The 22,374-nt window shown below is 50.4% G+C and overlaps 1 protein-coding gene across 3 annotated transcripts in view; it reads right to left on the bottom strand.

Moving 5' to 3' along the window:
- The window catches only part of KIAA1671 (KIAA1671 ortholog), a 185,698-nt gene extending 168,667 nt beyond the window's left edge, over nucleotides 1-17,031 (bottom strand). For all 3 annotated transcript variants that reach the window (XM_060028257.1, XM_060028258.1, XM_060028259.1), the window contains exon 1: nucleotides 16,975-17,031. The gene's annotated coding sequence lies outside the window, so the exon portion shown is untranslated. The remainder of the gene's footprint in view (nucleotides 1-16,974) is intronic.
- Nucleotides 17,032-22,374: the final 5,343 nt, after the last annotated feature.

Raw genomic sequence — 22,374 nt, 5'->3', positions numbered from 1 at the left:
TGCTGTGGGGGGCAGCAAGGACGGGTGCCTCCAACAACAGGGGGGCTCAAGGGGGCCGGGAGGGTGTCGGGGGGAAGAAGCAGGAATTAGGTGGCAGGAATCCTGACATCTTGTCCCTGCGCAGCAGCTCCCAGCTGGCTCTGTGACCTTGAGAGAAACAGGCACTCGAGGCCTTTTGTTCCCTCCCCTAGAAAGGAAGGCTTCCAAAGGAAAGGCACAAAACTCCAGACAGCCTGGTTAGGGCCCGGATCCAATGCCCGCCCCTGGGGATTCTGCCATCCTGCTCCGTAGACAGAGAGTTGCCAAATGTGGACCAATCCTCCAGGGAGGGATGCGCAGGGCTCAGCGTTGCCGGCTGCAGCGGGGCCAAGGGCCCCGAGTCGCTGGCCCAGGATGGGGAGAGGAAGGACCAGGTTGTCAGGGGCCTTGGAGACCAGCGATGGGTAGACTTGTTTGGTTCCCAGCCAGCGGCCTCCCGCAGGGCATGCAGTAGGCACGTGGCCAGCCCACGCGGAACGGAGGGGATCGTGGATGGTGCAGGGAAACCCGTCCCTGCTGCTGAAAAAATAAGCCAAAGCTCCCATCCACCGCCGGTGAGTCAGCAGTGTCATTGCAAGAGCCAAGGGAGGCCATATGAAATGAGTAGGGACTTTGGCTCCCCGTTCTGCCCGTGCTGGCTATGTTTGCTGAGTCACCTCCCTCTTGAGGCTCAGTTTTCTCATCTGCAAACAGGGACCAATATTGCTGACCTGGTAGGGTCATCCTCAGGTTGTACCGTATGAAATTACCATATTCCACCATTGTTGGGCTACAAAAACGGCACTTTCACACGTTCAACCCAATATGTGGACGGGGGCAGCGTACAGCATGCGAGCGGTCAACGCTGAAATTTAAGTCTCTCCTCTGTTCTAGCAGAAGACTGTGTTTTTCTCATTCATGCGACAAGATGGAAAATATCTCATCACACCCCCCTCCCCCAAATATAACAACGACACGACACGATAAAACAGCTCACTTTGTGGGTGGCCCGTTAAGAGTTTACAATGTACGGCTCCAAGTACATCAGGGCATGGAGTATGTATGTACCATAGTGATAACGCAGCGGAAGGAAGGCTGGCATTGAAATATTTTTATCCAAAAAAAAAAAAAAAAAAGAAAAGAAAAAGGCACCGTAAAGGCCCAGTTGTGGCAGATAGCTTTTTTTTTTTAATTTTTAAAAATTTTTTAACATCTTTATTAGAGTATAATTGCTTTACAATGGTGTCAGTTTCTGCTTTATAACAAAGTGAATCAGTTATACAGCAGATAGTTTTTTGAAAGTAACTTGTAAAGCATTTACCATATTCTTAACTTGCAGTCTTTGCAGACTTGCGCACATATATTCCTCTTTCAGAATAGTTTTGCAAATTGTACACAGACAAAAAGAGAGGGAACTTTTGAGTAAAGAAATTGCATTTATAAATGATCTGTATTAGAATACAATAAATCTCCAGTTATAGTAAAAAAAAAAACAGGCTTTAAGTGACGTATTTCCCCATGCTTTAGATCAAATATAACCAGCACGTTGAACATCTTTTTTAATATTTTTAAGTTTTTAAAAAATGAGTCAAAATGTCGTCGAGCCATACAATGGAGTATTATTCGGCCATAAAAAGGAATGGAGTCCTGATACACTTGACAACACGGCTGAACCCTGAAAACGTTATGCTGAGTAAAAGGAGTTAGAATAAAAACTACATACAGTATGATTCCATTTATGTCCAAAAAGGCAAATTCGAGAGACAGAAAGTAGATTAATGGTTACCAGGGGCTGGGGGAATTGGAAGGAAGTGGGGAATGACTGCAAATGAATACGAAATCTCTTTTTGTGGTCATAAAAATGTCCTAAAATTGTGAATATACTAAAAATCACTGAACTATATACTTTCTTAATTCTTTTTATTTAAAATTTTTTAAGGTATAATTGACATACAATATTATATTAGGTTCAAGTGTATATGTTGCAAAATGATTACCACAATAAGTCTAGTTAGCATCCGTCATCACTCATAATTACAAAAAGTTTTTTTCTTGTGATGAAACTTTTAAGATCTACTCTCTTAGCAGCTTTCCAATATGCAATACAATATTATGAACTTAGAGTCACCGTGCTGTACATTACATCCCCAGGACTTGTTGCATAACTGCAAGTTTGTACCTTTTGATCACCCATTTCAACCCCCAGGCCCCCAGCCCCCACTTGGCAACCACCAATCTGTTCTTTGTATCTATGTACTGGAGGTCTTGTTTTTGTTTGGGGTTTGTTTGGGTTTTTTTTAGATTACACATACAAATGAGATCATCTGGTATTTGTCTTCCTCTATCTGACTTATTTCACTTAGGTTAATCCTCTTGAGGTCCACCCATGTTGTCACAAACGGCAAGATTTCACTCCTTTTATGGCTGAATAATATTCCATTGTATATATATGCCACACCTTCTTTATCCATTCATTCATCGATGGACACTTAGGTTGCTTTCATATCTTGGCAATTATGAATAATGCTGCAATGAACACGGGGGTGCAGATGTCTTTTCAAGATAGTGTTTTCATTTTCTTTGGATAAATACCCAGAACTGGAATTGCTGGATCATATGGTAGTTCTATTTTTAACTGTAATTTGAATTGTACGCTTTAAATGAATGAATCATATGGTAAGTGAATTGTATTTCAATAAAGCTGTTACTTTAAAAAGTGAGTCAAGTTCAAGAAAAACATTAACTGAGGAACAGTCCCAGGTGGTACATAAACATGAAAACTTTTCAAGGTGATACAGGAATGACTGGAGTTTGGAAAACACAGAGTTGAGGCATTAAATCCTCAAAACAGAGGCTCTACATGGGTTCACATCCCACCTCCTGAGTGACCATGGGCTAGGGACTTCACCTCTCTGGACCTCAGTTTCCTCATCTGGAAAATGGGAACAAGAAGAGTTCCTGCCTCTCTGAGTCACCATGAGAATGAAGTGAGTTAGCACGTGCCTGGCACATCCTAGGGGGTCGACGGAAGGATCAATGGGGGACCAGATCTTTTGGGTGGTTCTGACCATGCGTTCATGAGCACAGGGTCCCGAATTCAAATCTCTCAGAAATACCTTTTCCTGAGTAGGTGAAGTGAGACAAAGCATGTAAAGCATTTAGCAAGTGCTCGATAGACATTAACTTATTATTTTCGTTGTTGTTATCACTGTGATATCTGCCTGGGTGGTAACATTTTGGTTGATTTTTATTTTGTATTTTTATTTTTTGCTTGTGTTCTATAATGATTCTGTCTTGTTTCGGTACTAAGAACTACCCAAAGAATTATATTTCGTACTTAGCATCTTTCTCTAGTACGATCTTAGATTTCAGATAGAAGGGAAAACCAGCTGGGGTCCCGGCCTGTTCCAGCCGCCTACCCCGCCCCCTCACAGTAGACACACGCTGGAACTGAAGATTTCCCAGCATCGGTCGGCCTGTGGAAGCACAGTTAGAGGGAAACCCCCCGCCCGTACTCCAAGCCAGCAGAAGGTGAAGATTGTAGCCAGAGCCCGAGGCAGCAGCCCGCAAGAGCAGTTATCCTCCCAACACCCTGCCTCCACGATCCACCCCCTAAAAGTACAGTTTGCGGGTGCAAATTTTGTACCATCCTCCACAACAACAGCCAGATTAATCATGCCCAAATTTGGGAGAGACGCTTGGGATATACCGTGTCGTGGGTACAACATTCACTCTGGAGGATCCTGGGGGTACCCCCAGGATGCGGAGACCATCCTTCAGGGCAGCTGAAGTGGATAGACGGCCAAGAGGACTGCCGATGGGGGCAGGGGCATGGCACTGAAATGGACAAGGAAAACCTGGTTTTCTTTTTTTTTTTTTTGGCTGTGCCATGAGGCATGCGGGATCTTAGTCCCCCAACCAGGGATTGAATCCACGTCCCCTGCATTGGAAGCACGGAATCTTAACCACTGGACCGCCAGGGAAGTCCCAAACCTGGATTTCAAGGTCAGCCCCAGAAGAACACTCACGGGACAGGTGCTCCAAATGACAGGCGTTGGGTTGGTGAGGGAGCTGCCTGTCGTCCACCAGCTGCGTGTAGTGCCAGCAAACCCAATAATAACAACCGCTGTGGTTGCCTTTTATTGATCACTGACTGTGTGCTGAGTGTTTCATCACACTCTCAAAGGTGTGAAGCCATGGTTAAACATACTCCCAAGCAGTGTGGAGTCAGACAGCAGGACAATGGTGTTAATAACAGCAACGACGATTCATGACTAGGAAATAACGCATAGCGAGCACTTAGCATAGTGTCTGGCTCAGTCCATGTTGTTTTAGATGTACAAATGATGACGATGAGGTGCTGACTATGGGTCCAGTTGTGCTAGGACCTTTACATATCATAGTACAACAACCCTATAAGGTGAGACCTACTATTAGCCCCACTTTACAGAGAAGAAGACTGAGGGCGGATGAGGTTGTTTAACTCGCCCGTGGTCACTGAGCTGGTAAAGCACGCCATCGCTTGCCCCCCATGGATGTTGCCAGCCCCAAATTCACTTCTGAAAGCCAGGCTCCATTAACTGTCCTGTCCGATGGCTCCCCAAACCCCTTCCCTCTCTCTGAGGGTCCCCATTGGTGCCAGGTGACTGCCTAGTTTCAGACCTGCTTAGAGGTGGCCAGCCGACCCTGTCCCTCTTCCCAGCTGTGGCTGAGCCCATCCTTCTGAAGCCACTGCGGGCGCCCAGGGAGAAAGAAGAAGGGTTCTCGGTGAGCTCATTTACAGGGGCCACCTCCAGCTGCTGGGACCAGCCAGCGGCTTTAATTTGGACAAATGCCCAGGACTCAGTGGGGACAGGAAGCATCCCTGAGCGATAAAGATCAGGACCGGCTTGTGAGCGTGCCAGGAGCGCTCTGTGTCGGCCAAACCAGCTGGCCCAACCCCCATTCTCAGCAGCCCCCACTGCTGGCCCTGGCCCTGCCAGGAGGTGGTCAGGGTGTCCCCCCCAGCCTAATGTCCAAACCTGCCAGTTGTAGATTACAGCATTGCTAGAAAGGGGCGCAGCGCTCAAAACAGGGGAAAATATGCATAGTGTAAAACGGTAGCTCGTAAACATGAAGTATTTGCTGTATCCCAGGCATCTCTCTAAGCACTTCACAGACATCGACTCATTTAATCCTCACAGCCACCTTACTTCACGGAGGAGAAACTGAGGCTCAGAGAGGGAAAGTGACCCGCCCAAGGTCACACAGCTAGGAGATTCCAGAGCCAGGATTTGGATTCAAGCCACCTGAGAATAAAGCCCACACTCTAAACCGCAGAATGCAGTGCTGACATCTCTCCATCACATGTACTGTGCACAAGTCTAAAACTCACACCGCAAAACATGAGCCCAGGTTATCTTTCGACTGTGGGATTGTATGAGTCTTACCTCCTCCTTTCTGTTTATCTGTATTTGTAAATGTTTGACAATGAACATGTACTGTAGCATGACGTAAACATATTGTACTAAGGATAAAAAGAGAATAAAAATTATTAATTTGGAAAATGAACTGAGAATCATCCGTTAGAGCACTGAACAGTTATCTCCTGCCACCACCTTCAGGCAGAAGGGCTGGCCAGGTGTAAATAGTAAAGGATATAGAAACCCCGTGGTACTGCAGAAGGATGCATGCGCACAGTGGGGGCTTTACTTAACATCACCACCCACCCCAGTAGACCAGCACAAACATCAACTGGCCATTCACCCCAACATTCACCTACGTGACCTCGCTGGGAGCTCCCGGCCGGGCTGAAAGACGGGCATCAGCACCCACGCTCCATGGCACAGACACCCATGCAGAGAGAAGAAGCCACGCCCAGGGCTGGCGACAAAACAGAGGCAGCAGGTGACCCCAGGGCTGCATGGCTCTCAACCGAGCAGTGTCATCATGGTGGGCCGCTGCCGCGGTCCACAGAAGAGCCACCTTCCGGGGGGTGACCCGGGCCTTGGCACAGGAACTGGGCAACGCCCAGGAAGCCCCTGCGGTCGCCCAGCCGAGCTCACTAAAGCCAGGGCAGATGGCTCACACTTGCTCTGCTAGGTCAGCTAGCATTCTGGGCATTCCAAAAATTCCTCCAGAGCTTTTTGCTGCCCCCCTTCACCGTATCCCCCCCTTTAATGAAGGAAAAGGAGGAGGGCAGAGGGGCTGAGATGAAGGCATCTGGCTAAAGGCGACACTTGGACATCTCATCATCTCCTCCCTGCAGTTAAATCCCACAGTAACCAGGCACACCTCACCTCTCCAAGAAGGAGGTGGAATGCTGGTTGCCAAAGCTTCCCGTCTCATCCAAGTCTGAGCGTGTCAAGGGAAACGGTTTTGCTTCGAGGCTGCCAGGAGGCGGGGCCGGGAGAACAGGGTCCCCACCCCGGTGCCCCCATGGGCCCCACACCCGCCATCACAGCCCTGGGCACGCTGCCCTGTAACCCCTCATCTGTCCCCTCTGGGAGGGCAGGAGCTGTATCCCAGGCACCTCTGAGACCCAGGGCCCAGCCCAGGCCCTGGTACACAGTAGGTGCTTAATTAATAACAAAGATGAAAATGACCAACTATCCCAAAAGAGGACAGGGATACACTGCCTGGGAAGTTCTGAGGGGAGAGATGGTATTTTCAACATGGTCATGGGGAGGTGGGAGGACACACTGCGTTGAGTTATTATCATAGGGGTTGGCAGGTGGCAGACCTGAGTTCAGATCCAGCCTCTGCCACTTCTTGCCTCAAGCTAAGAGACTTGAGGAAGGCTTCAGGTCTCTGAGGCTCGGTTTTCTCATCTGTAAAATGGGTTAGTAATACCACCTGTCCAAGTCATTCTGAGGACTGACAGAAGACGTAGATGCAATACCTCCCTAACAAGGCAGTTGGTACACAGTAGGTCTTCAACAAAGGGTGGGATTTTGTTGTTGTTTTTTTTGTTTTTTTCCTGGGCCCTACGTTTCAAAGGTCTGGTCTTGAGTCTTCCCAAAAGGCGCAGCAAGAATAAAAGGCTCTGGGATCTACTCATCCAGTTGCCCCTCCCCCTGTGAAAAAGGCCCAGAGCGGGAAGGGGCTTACCCAAGGACACACAGCAGAGAAGTAGGTACTCAGGGGTCCTGACTAGTGGCCGATAACTCAGTCTAATATACTCTGTATTCTCTCCCATGGCCTCGGACCCCTTCTCATGCCAAGCAAGTCCCTGGCAGGCAGGCAATCCATTCTAGAAACAAAGACATGAGATTTCCAGGGCTGGGGCCTAAAATGAAAGGGAGAGACAAACTTGGGCAGCTTCCCAGGCCAAAGGGCCCTGGGAGTTCCCCAACGAGTCACTCCGCAGCCCAGCCCAGGGCACTGGGCAGGGCTTGGCAGGCACTGTGCCCACTAAGGCCCAGGCTCCATGTCTGGGCAGGCAGGGTGGCGGGAGTTCACGGAGTGACCTCGGTGGACCCAACGTGCCCACTGGCCTCCCTCTGCCGGTGGGCCCCGCACACCCTGGGCTTCCTTCCCACAGCGGCGCCTCACCACGCCTCAGGTAAACAGGATGGCACCCAGAAAGGGCTTCCTTCACTGAGGAAGCAAAACAAAAAGAAACGTCAACACAGAGCCACAGCCCTGACCTGGAGCCTTTGAAAGTGCAGCTGACTCTCCAAGGAGAGTCACACAAAAGGGCTGCCACTGGCTGGTAGCTCTGGGAGAGGAGGTTCACCACACCGGGACTCAGTTTCCTCATCTGTAAAATGGGAACGACACTAGCACTGAGAAAAGATTGGATATAATAATGCACAAGGAACTAGAGTATAAGAAGCAGTCCATCAACGCTAATTATTATTTTGAATTACTGCTACTATGACTACTTCTGCTACTACAAACAAGGAAGATTTATATAGTGATTCATAAAGTCATTCCTTGGTATAACTTACAGAGAGTTTTTAAGAATACTAAACTGATCTTTTTATGGGTCAGCGATCCCATTTTTAAAGTGCCTACTATGTGCACGGTTATCTCACCTAACCCCACAACCACCCCACAGGGAAAATCCTAGAGTCTTCTTTCTGCAGATGAGGACTGAGGCTCAGAGAGGCAAAGTCACTTGCCCAGAGTCACACAGCAATGACACAGTACAGATGGGACGGAACACTAGGATTGTCTAGCTTGGCCTGCTTTACCGCCAGGGAGGCAGCAAAGGAGGGATTGAAGGCACATGGGCTGAGTCAGGCTGCAAGGATCAGCATTCCCCCTTCCTAGTAGAGGCCCTGGGCATGGGGCTCCCTCTCTGAGCCTCAGTTTTCTCATCTGTAAAATGGGGACATAAGAATCAAATAGGGCTTCCCTGGTGGCGCAGGGGTTGAGAGTCCGCCTGCCAATGCAGGGGACACGGGTTCGTGTCCCGGTCTGGGAAGATCCCACATGCCGCGGAGCGGCTGGCCCGTGAGCCATGGCAGCTGAGCCTGTGCATCCGGAGCCTGTGGTCCGCAACGGGAGAGGCCACAACAGTGAGAGGCCCGCATACCGCAAAAAAAAAAAAAAAAGAATCAAATAAAACAATGATGAGCACAGTGCCTGGGACAGAATGAAAACTCCCTACTTATTATTTTTATTTTACTCTAAATAACATTTAGTGTTCTCAAAAGCCAGGTCTCAGCAGATGGAGGAAGAGCAGACTCAGTCATCTCCCCAAACTTCTGAAGGCACAGGAGCCAAGGCAGACCATCAGGTACACACAGGTCAAAGGCTGTCCTCTCTCACCTTCAGTGACACCTTGGCCCATCTGAGACTCACTTCACCGATGGGGAAATGCCCAGAGAGGTGAAGTGACCTACACAGGGTCACATAGGTATCCCATGCTGGCGCTACCCAACTCTTCTCCAAAAATCCAGCCCTGACATCAAGCAGATCCCATTTTCCCCATGGCCAGCACGGGATTTGCCAAGCGATAGCTACAGGATAAATTTTCATTGAATGAAGGAGTCAGTGTGACTTCTAACCCTGCACCTAGCTCAGGTGGCCTCCAGCCGATACTCATAACCAGGGGCTCCCTGAAACCTGCTGATTGTTTCCACAAAGGGAAGGTGTGAATATTCCTTAAACTCAGAGCATCCAAGACCCCTCCCTGGCCGGAAGGGGGCTGAGTGGATAGTCAAGGCTCGCCTTGGGGACAGAACGTCAAGTAAACAGTGATCCGTTAACTGACAGCCCTCCAGCTACAGCAGAAGGGGAAAAACACTTGCTGGGAAGCAGGGGTCCTAAGTCACTCCTTTCCCCAGGACCCTGGTGCTCCAAGGACCAGAAGCAACCTCACAGACCTTCATACATAACAATGATACTAGTAATAATGACAATAGTATTATTGTAAAAATGACACATGTAGGGACTTCCCTGGTGGTGCAGTGGTTAAGAATTCGTCTGCCAATGCAGGGGACACGGGTTCGAGTCCTGGTCTGGGAAGATCCCACATGCCTCAGAGCAACTAAGCCTGTGCACCACAACTACTGAGCCTGAGCTCTAGAGCCCACGAGCCACAACTACTGAGCCCGCATGCCACAACTACTGAAGCCTGCGTGCCTAGAGCCCGTGCTCTGCAAAAGAGAAGCCACTGCAATGAGAAGCCCGCACGCCGCAATGAAGAGTAGCCTCCACTCGCCGCAACTAGAGAAAGCCCGTGTGCAGCAACGAAGACCCACGCAGCCAAAAAAAAATTAATTAATTAATTTAAAAAAATGACACATGTACATTCATTATAGAGCACTATGTACTAACTCATTTAATGCTCATCCACCTCAGGAGGAAGGCACCATTGTTACTCCCGTTTTACAGAGGAGTAAACTGAGGCACAGAGAGACCAACTGTCTTGCCTAAGGTCACACAGTTGGAGAATAGTGGAGGTGGGGTCTGAACACAGGCAGTCTGGATCCGGAGTCTCTGCATTATTCCCAAGGGATGTTGGGAATATCTAATTCTAGAACCAATTCTGCAGAACCGATATCCAGTTTTGCAGAATTCCTCACTCCACCCTAATTAGGAACCCCCACCCCCATCCCAGCTCCGCAGTCACAGGACCATTTATATGTCATCTACTTCATGCCAAGTGTTTCACAGTCCTTCTTGCTAATGGTCATAAGCACCCTGTGTCCATTTTACAAACAGGAAAACTGAGGTTCCGAGAGGTGATGAGACTGGTTGAGGGTCACGAGGACCATAAGGAGCAGAGCTGGGATTTGAAGCCAGATTGATCACCTCCACAGCCTCCCCTTGGCCTCACTGGGATCTCCCAGTCCACTGGCTACAGGTACCAGAGCCTGAGGAACAAAGTCCAGAGCAAAAACCACCATCAAGACGATTATCCCTCACCTTCGCACCTCATGTCACAGAAAGCACCTCCTTATCCAATACTGTTTCAAGCTTCACAGCAGCTCTGCCAGAGAACACGCATTATTCCCATTTTCCAGATGAGGAAACTGAGGCTCAGAGAGGTGAACTTCCTGTTCTGGGAGTTCTCACAAACCGGGTCGCCTTACCCAGACCCCTGCTTTGATGTGTCCCCCACAAATCATGAGCCACGATGCTCACTGCCACCTCTGGGCGGACCCTCCACCTTGGCAAGGACCTCCCTGACCCATGTGGCAGGCTGTATTCCTGCTCAGAAGATATATACTAGCTCCCTCTCAGCCTCCATGAGAGGATCGTACTTCCATCTCATTGATATTGAGTTTGGCCACGTGACTTGCTTTGGCCAAGAGAATGAGGGCAGAAATGACACCTTCCCAGTTCCAAGGGGAGGCTTTCGGAGGCTCTGCAGGTTCCCAGTGAGCTCCTGAGCATCTGTTGTCCACCACAGAAGAGCACGTCCTGGCTGGCTGCTGCCTGTCAGCCTGGGTACCAAGATGAAGATACACAGGGCAGACGGGAACCCAAACCAAAGCCTGGAATCCAGCCTCCCTGCCAAGCCCAGGCAAGGTCAGCCAAGCCATCTGATGACCCCCAAGTACGAAACAAATGTTTGCTGTTAAAAGTCACTGCAGGGACTTCCCTGGTGGCACAGTGGTTAAGAATCCGCCTGCCAATGCAGGGGACACGGGTTCGAGCCCTGGTCCAGGAAGATCCCACATGCCGCGGAGCAACTAAGCCCATGCGCCACAACTACTGAGCCTGCACTTTAGAGCCCGCGAGCCACAACTACTGAGCCCGTGTGCCACAGCTACTGAAGCCCACATGCCTAGAGCCTGTGCTCCGCAACAAGAGAAGCCACCACAATGAGAAGCCTGTGCACCACGATGAAGAATAGCCCCACTCACCACAACTAGAGAAAGCCCATGCACAGCAACAAAGACCCAATGCAGACAAAAAAAAAAATCACTGTGATTTGGGAGATGTTTGTTACACAGTATTATCATGGAGAAACCTGACTGACACAAAGGACTATGTGTTTCCAGCCTTGGAAGGAGTAGGAAAGGTACAGCCACTCTGGAGGGAAACTGAGCAGGTGAGATCAACATTCTAAACACCCTATATCCCAACTGTTCCCCATCTTGGAATGTGCCCTCCCATCGACTACAACAAGTATGCAAAGACACATGAGCAGGGATGTCACTGTGACACTGTGTGTTATAGCAAGAAAACAAACCACTCAATGCTCACCAGCAGGGCATGTGCTCAATAACTAATAGCACCTTCAGGCATTGAAGTATTGTTCAGTTTTTTAAAAGAGTGCAGTAAGTCAACACGGTCTAAAATGGGTCCACATCTATTTTTAATTTCTGCGTGAAATTCTTTGTCTTATGATTGTTGTTGTTCAAAGCATATGTCCACATATACCTATTCATTTCTTTATTCCACAACTGTTTACTAAGGAAACAGCAGTGAAGACAAATAGGGTTTCTGCCTTCTTGGAGCGTCATCTAGAGGGGGAGGAAGCAATACCACCTCCACTACAACCACCACAAGGAACAAGAAGCAACACATACCGAGCACTGACCATGTGCCAGTTCCTTTTCACCTCCTCCTCACAGCAACCCTCAGAGGTAAGACCCGTTATTATCTCCATTTGCCGATGAGGAAACTGTGGCTCAGAGAGGTTAAGTCACCTGCCCAAGGTCACACAGACAATAAGTGGCAGAACCAAGATGCAATTCTTTCCATCTGGTTCCAGAGTGGACCAAAAAACCCCCAAAAAACAACTTAAGATAGCAGAGTGTGATAAGGGCGTGGAAAGAAGTGAACAGAGCATATGTATGCGGAAAGTTTCTGGAGGGTCGAGGGAACTGCTGACTGCGTTATCTCTGAGGAATGGGATTGGGGGTCCTGGGTGGGATTTTACTTTTCACTTAACGTAAATTCATTTTGCCGTTTTTGAAGTGTTTGGTATGTTACATGTTATTTTACCATAATATATATATTATATGTTATTATTATACTATGTGTGTGAGTGTGTGTGTGTGCGTGTGTGTGTGTGTGTGTATGTGTATCTCTTCTGACTCAGTGATGTAAATATCCAAAGATCAGCCTTTGGGGATGTATTTTGTATTCTCAGTGGAGACAAGGCTATACAACATTTCAAAGGTCACTCAACTGAGCAATTAGCAAATGTGGCAGTGATAACTACTTCTCAGAAGTCAATCCATAATCATTTCCATATTTGTCTCAATTTGCCTTCCCCCTCCCTTCCTCCCAACCAATTGACCAGATTTCTGTGGAGTGAATTCCTAAGGGCAGAGGCTCTTTTGACTTGCCCATAGAAGATGCTCAATAAAATATCCATCACATTGAAGGAAAAAAAAATTTGTGTGTGCATGTGTGTGTATCTCTCAATTCAAAGTTTGTTAGCTTCTTTGTAAATGACAGGAGTTTCGGTAGTGGTCTTGGGCAGAAGGACCCCCTCAAAGCCTCAGTTTTATAAACTGCAGAATCAAGGGTCCCCAAAGCAGGCATCGCCTGTGTTTGTTGTGAAGAATAAAAAAAGAACAAAAGAGCTTCGCCCAGAACCCAGCACATGTAAAGGGTTCAGTGAAAAGCAGTTGCTCTGATGTGTTATGTGCTTTCTCTACATTCTCTCCAATCCTCCCATTTTACAGAGAAAGAAATTGAGGTCCCAGGAGGGGAATGGCTTGTCTGGGGTCACACTCCTATAATCTGGATGGGTGAGTGGGGGAAGAAATGTGAAACTCCTGGACAGAGATTCCCCCTGCCCTCCTCTCAATCCCAAACCTGCCAAAGCCTTCCTGTTTGGGTATTTAGGGAGCGGCAGGGGGTGTAAAGAGAATTTTTGTTGCCAATGGTCTAACTTTTATTTCTTCAACACACCCTGTATTCTGGGTATACCAATGAGCACACAGTTCTCCTAATGGCCCTGCCTTTGCCTGTCCTGCTCCTGCTGCCTGCAATGTCCTCATCCTTGCCCTCTCCTCCTTTAAGACTCAGCTCAAGTGTCACCCGTGGTCGCCCAACGTCCCCCCCGCCCACCCACCAAACACACCAGGTTGGAAGAGGCAAGCACCACATGCCTGAAACACTATATATATATATATATATAGTGTGTGTGTGTGTGTATATATATATATATATACACATAATGACATGCCGTGGTGACATCTATTATAATAATCATACCCACTACTTAGTGGGCACAGACCAGTGTGGACACTATGCCTGGTAATGTCCATGCACTGCTTCTCTCAACTTGTATAACAACCCTTTGAGGGAGGGGAGTATCCTATCATGAGACCATTTTACAGATGAGGACACTGAGTCTCAAACCAAATACCATGGCCTCAGACCACAGCCAGGAAGGGGCAGCGCCAGGGTTTGCCCCCAAGTCTCCCTGGCCGACTCCCTCCTTTCTATCCCTGCCTCCTCCTGGAAGCCTCCCTGGGTTTACCCCTGCTGCACCCTGACCCAACCTCACCAACATTTGTGGCTTCTCTATTCAACTTCCCTAACTCCAAACATCCTGGATTTGCAAGCTGGAAGCAAGTTCAAATCCCTGCTCTGCCACTGGCAGCTGACAAAGACCTCACCGCCACAACACTGAGTCCTGAATCTGTAAAATGGGACTGACGAGCCCCACCCCCTCACACAGGAAGATGGTGAGGGTTCCAAGGTAAAGTCCCCTCAGATGTTTATGACCCTCCCAGGGCAGGTGACAACAGATGCTCAGGAAGGTTTGCTGACTTGAATGAAATACTGACACTTAAAATATTCAGGCCACCTCCACTGGGGGTTTCCTTCTCCAGATTGACTGCCATGCCTCCAGGAAGGGGTCTTCAACCGCATGGCTCTTGAAACACAACACTGACCACTGTCTCTATCCAAGTTCAGTTCCATCATCACCTCTCACCTGGATTTTTCGAGCAGTCTCCAGCCTCCTGGCACACCATCTCCCATCCAGCCTCCCCAAGAGATGGGCAAGCTTCCCAAAACACACATCTGACTCCATCCCTCTCCCCCAGAGAAACTCCCACAGTACCCCAGTGCCCTAGTATAAAGTTCAAACCCCTGGGAATGGTTGCCCTGGCCCCTGCCAGTATCTCCAGCCAACACCCTATGCTCCCTCCTCCGTCCAGGCACCCAGGCCTTTCTGTTCCCTCTTTCCAGCACATAACGCCATCCTCTACCCACGGGCACGCTCTCCAAGAAACAAACCCCCTGCCCACCATCCCCCACTCCAGGTCAGAAGCCCTCAGCCCCTCTTCCCATTATCACAGCTCTCTCCTTCTGGGCAACTGCCTCTTTTCACAAAGAATTTACCCCTTAAGGGTGTGCCTCCTCTTTGACATGGTGTCTTGAAATATTTGTTGAATGAATTAATTAATGAATGCACATTTAAAACATCCCTCTGGGGCTCTTTTTCTGAGATGGTCAGAGATGTATTCTGGTGATGCTGAGAGGGGAGAAAGGCTCACGGCCAGATAGTGGGCTGTTCCATTCTCCTGCCAAAGTCAGCCCTGAATAAAAGCCAGCCCCCAGGACCTCCAAGGGGGGGGTGGGGCACCTCCAGACTAAGAATCTGGGGTGAGGGTTATACCCCCAACATCAAGAATCAGTACAGCTGCCTCACTGGACTGCAGGGCAAGCTGATTGCTCACAGCTAGATCGCAAGCCAGGAGGACAGACCCTATATTGCCCTGGGTCCACCATTTCTAGTGTCTGCCACATAGTAGGTGCTCAATACACACACTGGTTGACCGAAGGAGCTTCTCACATGTCTAGACACTGTACTGAATGAAACCCTGTACTTCTGTAGGATAATTGCACCCTTGTCAAGCATGCAAATCCTTTAAAAAGGATTCCCCATAAAACCACCAGGACTGTGCCTAGTGGATGCACAACTCCCTCTGGAACTGTCCCAAGGATGAGACACCGGTGTCTGAGGGTGAATGCATGTTTGTCCAGGAGCTTCGATGGATTAGCAAAGGGAAAGCTGGGCCAAGGGAGAAGTCTTGTCCAAATGCCCTGGTTACTGATTAGCCAAACCCTAGAGCTTCTCTCTGCAAGGGGGATCAGAGGGGCAATTAAACCCCTTTGGAAGAAAGACTAAGTTAAATATCTGCCTAATCCTGCAGTTTAAAAAGACGGCAAGTTGGGTTTCTGGAGCCTTCCTTCAGATACCTGAGGGGAAGCAGCAGGGCATGAGACAAGGGAGAGACCACAGAACGAGGGCCCACTAATATTTACAGAGCCTGAACCTGTTTCAGACCTTTTATACCTATTAATCCTGCCAGGCACCCAGACGAGAGAGGACTGTGACCCCCACCCCCACTCCATTTCGCCCGAAAGGGAGACCCGGGCTCAGAGAGGTTAAGTGTTTTGTCCAAGGTCACAAAGAAGCTGCAAAGAAAAAGCACTTTCTTTGTGCAACAGGTATAGCCCTTTCCTTTCCAAAAGGTAATGGCAGCTCCTGTCTGGAGAAAGTTCAGTCCCGCGGGCAGGAAGCCCTGGCCACCTAGGCGGCGCGCGGAGGTCACACGGCAGCCCCACTACCGACCGGCTACCGACCAGCGGAGAAGCAGGGTTTCAGGGCGCGGCGCCGCGGCTCCGTGCCGAGTGTGTGCTAGGAGGGTGTGGAAAGGTCGGGCCCGGCTCGGGGGTCAACGGGCCGCTTCCCTTCCCCTGGGTCCCGCCTGTAGCCCTAGGCAGCGACGCCAGCGGGGTGGGGGCCACCCGAGCCTACCGGGAGCAGGGGGATTGAGCCTTAATCCCATCAGGGCGCCTCTGCCCTGAGAAGGCGCGCGGAGGGGTGCGCAGGCCCTGCAGGGAGGGCGCGTCCGGAGCCCCGGAGCCCGTGGGGCCCCGCGCGCTGCTCTCTCCACCGCCCCAGGTGCCCGGAGGATCCCTTCGCCCCGGGCTCCGCCTCGATCAGCACCCCCGCTTCCCAGTGTCCACCTCCTGGGCCTCCAACCTGCACGGACGTCCGGATCCTAGCAGTTCCAGGCTGGGTACGGATCTCCAGCGATACCCCAGCTCCCGGCCACCAGATCTCCTCTCGGAATCACTCCCAAGGCTCGGACCAGTGGGGGTCAGAGGAGAGGGATCAACTAGCTCCCAGTTTCCAATCACCGTCCACAGTCACCCCCAGGCTGGGGATCGTATGGGACCCCAGGCCACCAGTGCCCGATCCACTCCTGGGATCGACTCCCAAGTCTTCAACCGGGTGGCGTGGGATCCATTGGCTGCCCAGTGAGGGATCTTCCCGCGGGATCCACTCCCAAGTCTCGAGAGACAGACCTCCCGGCTCCCAAATCGAGATGCCTTCTCCCCGCAGACCCAAAGCCCCGGGAGATCCACCGGGTCCCCACCTCTTCCCCGGCCAACTTTGCCAACTTTTCTCCCGGGGCCTCAGCCGAGCAGAAACTTGGCGGCCATCGCCGGCCGCCGCCTCCCCGGCCCCCTTGCAGGCCGGGGACAGGGGGCGGATGGCCTGCCCCCATCTACCGCCGCCGCCGCTCAACCTACCCTAGAGCCGCCGCCGCCGGCCCGCCGTGCCTCCACCTGCCCGCAGCCCTTGGCACCTGCCCGCGCCGCCCGCGGCCCAGCGCAGCCTAGCCTGCTGGGGGCGGGGCCTCGGGCGTGGAAGCGCCCCCGTCGCCGTGGGAACCGTGGCCGGCGGCGCCTGCGCGGTGGGCCCCGGGGCGGAGCGCAGCCGGCGGACCCGTGCTCTCGGCCGGCGCCGGGGCCGGGGGACGGTGAGACAGGTCAGGGGTCACGAGTTTGCCCCGACACTCCTCCCGGAAGCGGTCCCGGCCCTCGAGCCCCGACCCCGCCGCGCCGGACTCAGAACGTTGTTCATGATCCCCGCCCGCATTCCCGGGGTCAGCCCGCGGCTCTGGCTAGGATCCCCCGCAATGGACACCGACCGGCCGCCGGGTCTGCGCCCCCAAGAGCCTAATGCAGCCCGGGAACTCAGGAGGCGCACGGTTAGAGCCTCGCCCATTGAATCTCTTGGGCTGCGGGCGCTGGCTTGGGTGGGTGGGGGTGGAGGGGCGGTCTGCGCGAGGCGCTCGCGTCGCCTCGCGGCAATCAGGGGAATTGCACCCGGGACCGCACGACCAGGGGCTTGGCAGGAGGTTGTTCACTCCCGCTGGGGCGCCTACTGTATGCCACGCCTGCTGCCATTGTGTTGAGGTGGGGGTTGAGGTGTGAGGCATTTAGAGACTTTTTGGACAAGTTGAGAGAATCGAAGGAAGTTGCTCCTGAATGGGAAAATGCCTGTTTTGCTATCCTTTACTCATTTCATTCCACAGGTCTTTATTAAGCACCTGCAGTATGCTGGATGTCAGGGACCCAGTGGTGAAGCATCTGGCAATATACAGGCTCTCGTGGAGCTTACAGACATTGTAAACAATATTTGCACGAATAAATTGAATTGTATTTGTGACTCGTGCTTTCTTCCTTAGGAAGGAAATGTACGGAGAGTTAACTGAAGGATCTAAAATCATACATGAATTTATTGTACGTCAGTTAGACCTCAATAAAGTCAAAGAGAGGAAAAAGAACATCACGCTGTGTGGCTTCAGGAGAATTGGCAGGGATCTCTCTTACCTGTCTTTCTCTCAATTTGTGTGTGTGTGTAAGAAGGCACCCCTGTTACAGGAGATACATGCATCATATCTCTTGTTTCTTTTAATCTGCACTTTTGAAGTAAGTATCAGCATTTTATCAAGCAGCAGCCTGAGACTTGCCCACAGTGATGGAACCCAGAAGTGGTGAGGCAGTGGCCCCATGACGCCCATGGCTGCATTGGTTCTTCGTTGCTGCACGCGGGCTTCTCATTGTGGTGGCTTCTCTTGTTGCAGAGCACGGGCTCTAGGTGCGCAGGCTTCAGTAGTTGTGGCACATGGGCTCGGTAGTTGTGGCTTGCAGGCTCTAGAGCGCAGGCTCAGTAGTTGTGGTAGACAGGCTTAGTTGCTCTGCGGTATGTGGGATCTTCCCGGACCAGGGATCGAACCTGGTTCCCTTGCATTGGCAGGCGGACTCTTAACCACTGTGCCACCAGGGAAGTCCCAACGTCTTACATCTTAGAATAATCTCCTGTATCTGGATGTCTTGAGAACAGCCATCAGTAGGACCCAACTGAGTGGCTTTTAAATACGACTACCACTCCCAGGGCGGAGTCTTTGTGGTGGGGGACAGAGAATGGTTGGATTGAAAGTTAAAATGCCTCAAAATCAACCTTTAAGCAGGACTTTTGCATTACATGTATATTATATGAGCAAAGGCAAATCGTCTGCTGTCCTCTCCAGAACTTCTGGAGGCAGGGGCTTTTATCTCTTTAGTTCACTCCTTATTCTTAGTGCCTAGAGCAGAGCTTGGTACATAGTAAGTGCTCAATAAATACTGCGCTTAATAAATATTGGATTAAATGCATGAATGGCCAACAGCTGATAGGGTACCCTCTACTATCTCTCCTCCATAACCTTATCAGAACTTCCTGTCTCTCCCAGGCACATCTCAATGACCCAGAACATGTGGGCTGAGGATTCTGTTGAACTGGATGTCTCTCAGCTCCCCATCCAGCTTAGTCCTCCATCTTGGCCTCTCCTCTCTATCCCAGAACTTAAGTGGGGGAAGGGAGAAGACAGTCCTTTTTCTGCCACCTGTCACAGAAACCCCAAACCCAGATGTGTCCCCAGCCCTAGCCAGCCCACCCCCAACTCTACACCCCAAGAAATGCCCAGTGTCAGTTCTACCCACATCAAGCTTTGAGGGGAAATCTCAGATGTGCCAAACTACAACTCCCAGAGCCCTCCTGGCCCCAGAAGGGGCGGGACTTCCTGGCTCAGCCCCACCTTAGCTGATTCTCTCTGTGTTCCTGTGTCTTCCTTCCCAGGTGAGAGGCTGCCAGCCAGCACACACCCAGAGATTACACCCTGACCAAAGAGGTGTCAGGTTCTACACTGTTTTCAGAGCCAACACCCCACCCACCACTCCCAGCCCTGGCTTTTCTCTTCCTGAGGAGAGAGGACAGTGCCACCCAGGAACTTTCCCAGAACCCCTTCTCTGCCGTTGTTTGCCCCCTCTTCCAGAATGTTTGTCCTGAACTGGCAGCTCTGTCCAGTAGAGCTTTCTGCAATGACAGAGATGTTCTATATCTGCACTGTCCAACATCAATCGCAGATGACTACTGAGCACTTGAAATTCGGTCATTGTGTCCGAGGAGCTGAATTTTTTATTTCGTTTCATTTTAATTAACTTAAATAACCACACGTGGCTACAGCTACTGTATTGAACAGAACTCACACACTCCTTGGCAAAGACCATATTCACACATTTTCATTGATGTATATTTATTCATTTTGTTTCTCCCGTAATTTACCTGCTCCTTGAAGGGGAGAGCCAGTACGTTCTTTGAAATGTTTTCTCTCAACACCAGGCCTTTGCCCATGCCGTGGCCTCTGTCTGGAACACTTTGCCCTCCATCATCTGTAACAACTATGTGTCCTTCAGATCTTAGTTTTAAAGTCAACTCCTCCAAGAAGCCATCCCTGATTACCATCCCTTACCCACATGCCGAAGCTTCTGAGTCTTCTAGCCCCAACTAGACACTGATGACACTGTAGTATAATTGCCCAATTACTTCTCTGTCTCACTTTCTAGACTATGAGCTCCTTGGGAGCAGAGACTAGCATAATACCTGAATCAGAGCTGACCCCCAATAAATATTTATGGAGTTCAACGTTGAATAAATGTTTTCACATGATACAATCCAATGCCTCATTCACAGTAGTGATACTAATGAAAGCTGTAATTTATTGAGCTGTCTCATTAAACGCCACAACAATCCTGTAAGAGATGCTATATTATCTCCTTTTCACAGGTAAGTGATCTGAAGCTCAGAGAGGTTAAGTAAATCATTCAAGGTCACACAGCTAGGATCACAGCCTGGGTTCCCTAGAAAACAGAGCCTGAGGCAAGATTTATAAGCTAATGCCTTATTAGGGATGAAATCCCAGCTTAACAAGAGTGAAGGAAAAGGGACTGTGAGACTGAGAAGGAGAGAGAGCAAATATAAGACGTGTCTTACTAAGTTGGCCACAGCTTTCCAAGAAAATACGGCTGGGAGTTCCACTGCTCAGGGCATCTCTGGAGAAGCCACGTGAAACATGCAGGGATAAAGGGCAAGAACTTCATCTGCCGGCCCGTCCCCTTTCCTGTCTGCCATTAGTGACCATTGGGCCCAACTGCTCCTCATGTCTGAGCTGTGTTACCTACACCTCCAGGCAGCCATGAGGGAAGCCAGTTCTACACCCAGAGCTTCACCTGAGTCTAGAAGAGGAGGCAGCAGAACCCTATTCCCAGCCCCCAGCCAAGGATCCAGTCAGGTCGGACTGGACCACAGCTGGGGTCGTTGGGAGACCAAGCCACGACTCAGGCCTCATCACCGCAGGCTGAACTGGCCAAGTGGCTGCAGCAACTGACCCAGGCCGCCTGCAGGGGCAGGTGAGCGGAGGCTTACGGCATCCAGTGCCGCTGGGTGGCCAGGAAGGACACAGCTAAGCACACCTGAGAAGGTGCATCCTTCAAGCCTGAGAGATATCACACTGGGATTCAGATCCAGTTCAGACTAGCTCCAAAGCCCTTCCACAAATACTGATTGAAGGAAAGAAAAAGAAAAAGAATAAATACGTGACTGAATGAGTGGGAAGAAAACCCTGGCAATCATCTCTTCAAAACCCTGGTGTATTCCAGAGGCTCTCATTTTACAGTGGAAAGACTGAGGCCCAGTAAAGCAGAGATCCCCTGACCAAGGCCACACTGAGTGTGGGTGGCAGAGCTGGGACTCCAGGCTCGGTCTCAGGCATCACTGAACCTTCCTGCTTCTGACAGCACCAACTGATGTGTCTCATTTGTCGTGTCAGCATTCATAGCATCAGAGTGACGCCTCTTGTTCTCACCTTCCCAGCATCCGCGGCCCATCCTCTGCTAACAGCACCTTGGTTTTCCTCCTAGAAACCAACCCAGCCCCCACCTTTAGTCCATGTAGTTCTAGCGCGGTGAGCCTCATGACATGCTTACTCTAATCCCCATTCTCCAACTCTCAATCCCTAATCCTTGAGCCCAGGTCCTAGGTCTGGCCAATCAGAGCATCCCATTTCCCTGGCCACAATGATGGGACCCAAGCTTGTCCAGTGAGCGTTAATCACAGCAATTGCGGCAACTATGTGCAAAGAGGAGCTTTTTTTTCTCTGGGGCTGCTAAGCCTGGAGGCACCAGAAGCCAACACTGTTAGAATCTGCCTGAAAGCGAACCTAACTCAGCAGAAAATGGAGCTGAGAGATGGAGAGAGAAAGAGAGGTCCATTGCTTGTTCACCTGGAGCCAGCTGTGCCTGAAGCTGTCCCACAGAATTTTCAGTTATGTAAGCCAATGCATTTCTCGTTTCTAGTTGAGCCAATTGGAGCTGCACTTCCATCACTTACCGCAAAGACAAGACAAGCGCCTATTCTGTGCCAAGTTTTATGCTGAATGTGGGAGACAAAGATTTTTCAGATCCAGTGCCTACTCTCCGCAGGTTTACAGCCTGCAGGGTAGGTATCCAGATCCCAGAGAAATATCCCTCAACTAGAATTACCAAGGCAGAAAAGTAGAGAGCACAGTGGCAAGAATTTCAACACCTGGTGTTTAATCGTAGATCGGTTAATCCCTATTCATGCCTTCTCCTACCCAGGAAACCCCATACCCTCACCCCATCCTGATTTGGGGCTGGCTTTTCCCTCTTTGCCCAACCCACCCAGCAGCCCAGTGAAAGCCTGTCGATTTAAGGAACTGGGAAGGAAAATACACACACACATGCACGCGCACGCGCACACGCACACACACACGCGCGCACACACACACACACACACCCCTCAGGCCA

The sequence above is a fragment of the Delphinus delphis genome, chromosome 13 (genome assembly GCF_949987515.2).
Source record: "Delphinus delphis chromosome 13, mDelDel1.2, whole genome shotgun sequence".
NCBI classification, from domain to species: Eukaryota; Metazoa; Chordata; class Mammalia; order Artiodactyla; family Delphinidae; genus Delphinus; species Delphinus delphis.
The sequence above is the reverse complement of the archived record's forward strand: the minus strand, read 5'-3'. Positions and strand labels throughout refer to the sequence as shown.